Source organism: Chinchilla lanigera, unplaced genomic scaffold (genome assembly GCF_000276665.1).
Source record: "Chinchilla lanigera isolate Chin_1 unplaced genomic scaffold, ChiLan1.0 scaffold00003, whole genome shotgun sequence".
In the NCBI taxonomy this organism is placed as follows: domain Eukaryota; kingdom Metazoa; phylum Chordata; class Mammalia; order Rodentia; family Chinchillidae; genus Chinchilla; species Chinchilla lanigera.
Genome location: NW_004955404.1, coordinates 969441 through 972884, shown reverse-complemented (window position 1 = coordinate 972884; position 3444 = coordinate 969441). Strand labels below are relative to the sequence as shown.

At 49.3% G+C, this 3444-nt stretch overlaps 1 protein-coding gene across 4 annotated transcripts in view; it reads right to left on the bottom strand.

The window, feature by feature from the left end:
• Nucleotides 1-3444, bottom strand: part of Tubgcp3 (tubulin, gamma complex associated protein 3) — a 58203-nt gene that overhangs the window by 54345 nt on the left and 414 nt on the right. The window lies entirely within an intron of this gene.

Here is a 3444-nt window from a genome sequence, read left to right as displayed (position 1 = left end):
AAAAAAAAAAAAAAAAAAAAAAAAAAACATTAAAAAAAGAGAGAAGATGAAAATTCAAACACAAAAGAAGGGACACTGCCCCTGCTGGCCAGAAACTGAGGAGGTGGTGAGTGTAGCCAGAGCAGAGACACCCAACCTGGGCAGCGCTTGGGCTGTGCCCAGCAACTCTCCTCAAAGAACACAGCCCGGGACACCCCGCCCAGCACACACGCTCACACTGGGAGCCACCAGCCGTACTGACGGTGAGCTGAGAACACCGTCTCATCATGAGAGCAACAGCAACAAACCTAAAATGAGCCATTTAAAACTAACCCTAACCTTCACAACTGTTGGAGGGGGCTGGGAAACCCAGAGTCCAGGGCCGGCTGAGGAGGCCTGAGGAGCAAAAGCAACAGCATCGCACCTGACGCACCACTCAACAGCAAATGGGCAGTAAGCAGTAAGCAAAGGGCGACAGAGCCTGGAGCACGGGAAATGCCACTAAGCACCAGCGATGCACTGGCGCCGCCACCGCTCCTAGGAACAGAGATGCTGACAGACAGCAACAAGTCAGGCAGGCCACGGGGATGGCATGTGTGCAAACTGTTCTGGACACGTCAAATCACAGCAAAATAAAATGGATTTTAAAAATTACATATGAATGCCAGGACCAACCTTACAATTCTATTTGTTTTCTTTTTTTTTTTTTTCTTTTTTTTGAGAGAAAGTCTTGCTATGTAGTTCAGGCTGGCTTTGAACACAATAAGTAGCCCAGGCTGGCCTTAAATTCTCCTGCCTCCGCCTCCAGAGTGATGGAATCACAGGTGTGCAGCACCAGATCTTACTCCAACCTTACAATTCCATGTTTTTTTTTGTTTTTTTTGTTTTTTTTTTGAGGTACTGACAACTGAACCCAGGGTCTTCACACTAAGCTATCCTCCCACTCCTTCTTACTTATTTATTTTTACTTTGAAACAGAATCTAAACTGCACAGGCAATCCTCCCACCTCAGCCTCCCAAATGGTGTGTGCCACCCAGATTGGCCTATCAGTGTTTTTTAAGGTTTTGTTTCAACATCTTTAATCTTCAGGATAAGAACAGGGCAATGTAAACTTGAAAAAGAAGGCTTCTTATTAAACTCAAAGTAAATCTCAACTTATAACAAACACCAGGTATGAAAATTTAACTCAGAGTGACCACACAGAGGAGTAAGACTAAGACCCCTTTGGAAAACAAAAACAACCAAAGGAAACATCTCTGTGGCCTTGAATTTGGAAGTTTCTAACATGAAACCAAAATCATGACCAACATTTTAAAAATAAAGTGGACTTCAACAAGATTAAAAAGTTTTTCTCTGCAAAGAACACTGCTATCAGAATGAAAATACTGAGGAAACAGTACTTGCAAAATACATATCCAACAAGCCAGGCGTGGGGGCACACGCCTGTAACTGCAGCGCCAGGAAAGGTGAAGCAGGAATATCACCACGAGTTCACAAGGGCAGCCTGAGCCGGCCTGCATGCAGACAAATAATAAACACTCAAAACTCAGTGAGGGGAAGGAAAAAGCAATCCAATGAAAAGATAAGCAAGCCAGGCATGGTAGCATATGCCTGCCATCCCAGCCTCTGGAAGGCTGAGGCAGGAGGGTCACATGTTTAGGGTAACCTGGGCTCCACAGCAACAGCCTGTCTTGAGGGAAAAAAAAATGCTATAAGCAAACACATCATCAGAATGATATTTAAACGGCCAAAAAAGAAAAAAGTCATTAAAAGATGCTCAATACCATCAGGGAAATGAAAACTAAAACCCACTGATGAACGATCACTGCACGCCTGTCACCATGGCTAAGGCCCACAACACCGACCAGATCAGTGCAATGAGAAATGAGCACTGAAGCCAGCACCTCTCGACGCAGGACAGAGCACAGATGTGAGCAGTGTCCTGTGCATTTCAAAGTTTCAGACATAGGGGCATGGCTTGTATCTGCCCCTCTTATGCCCTTTGTGCTCACACGTGGGGTTTGGGAGCTAGCCGGATCATGGGTGAGTGATGCTGGATCGAGGGTGTCCGATAACTGAATCAGCCCCTAACTCACTTAGCATAGTTCTGTACAAGGCTGAATGGATTTACGGAAGACAGAAGCCCCACCCCGGGTGTGGGTGACACCAACCAACAGGCTTACAGCCTAGACGGAATAAGAAAGGGCGGGAGGGAGAAGAAGGCTCACTGCCACTGGCCCCGCCCACCCCGCCATGGACTGGTTCTCCTCTGCCAACCCCTCCACCATGCCACCGGCCTGGCAGCCAGCTGACCATGGACTTACTCCCCTACAAACTGTGAGCTCACACACACCGTTCCTCCTTGAACTTGTGGGTGTCTGAAACAAGTAACCAAGACACCAAAGTCCCCAACCCACAGGAGCAGAATCCCTGAAGACAGGGCTGCAATGCTCACTGAGCAAGTATCCCCTTAAGGGAGTGCAACATGAAAAGGTGCCACGCTGGATTCAGCGAAGAGTTGTCTGCCCAGCCCCAGCTCCCCTCCCAGACACACCACTGTCAATGTTTTCATGGAGTCAGTCGCTGAGGGTTCCAAGGCACAGAGAGCTGAAACGCAATGCTCCCAAACAAAGCATCAAACATTTGGGCCCCAGGGTCTCCTTACAGTCTCCAGCAGGCCGCGCTGACACCCACTCAGGCTCCACGCTGCTCCCTCTCCGCCCTCCCACACGCTGGAAGGGCCCCTCCTCTCCCCTTCCAGGTCGCTACTGAACGTCTGAGAGACTTCTTCCCACGTCTCCCCTCTCTCCCTGCACTCTCCTTTTCCAGGACAGGACCTGTCACTATCTATCACCAATTTCACCTCTCCTGCCTCACAACGCGAAGTCTGTGACACGGTTTGTCTGTGTATCTCTGCACCACCAGCACCTTGCACGGGCGGGAGGGGTGCACTCAAAGATTTCTTAGATGACTAAAGTAACAGTGAAATATCGCAAAATGTAGCAAGAACTGTGTCAAGGCAGCACCGAGGGGTGACACAAACTAATTTATCCTTTGCCCCATGGCTATCATGAAACATCCAGTAAGTTACATACTAGTTATCACAGATAATGAAATGTTAAAACGTATCCTCACTACTTTACGTATAACTTTGCCTACAGTCTTCCTTTAAAAATTACGTAATTCATTTTCCACGTTTGGGGACCTAACATGTAACTGTCATCCAGTTAGCAGAAAATTCCCTCTGAGCGCTCAGCCCCAAACAAGTACTAAGAGATGACACCGGGTACGCTGGTGCGCTGCAGCGAGGACGTCCACGCTCAGCGCCCGGCTGCGGCCCCGGGAGAACCCTGTGTCACATCAAACCCTCCGCCGTGGAAGAGGCGGCAGGCGACAGCGGCGAGCGCGCCCTTGTGCGGCCGCCGCTCAGCAGGCCCCGGGCCTCGGCTCGCCCGCGCTCCCGG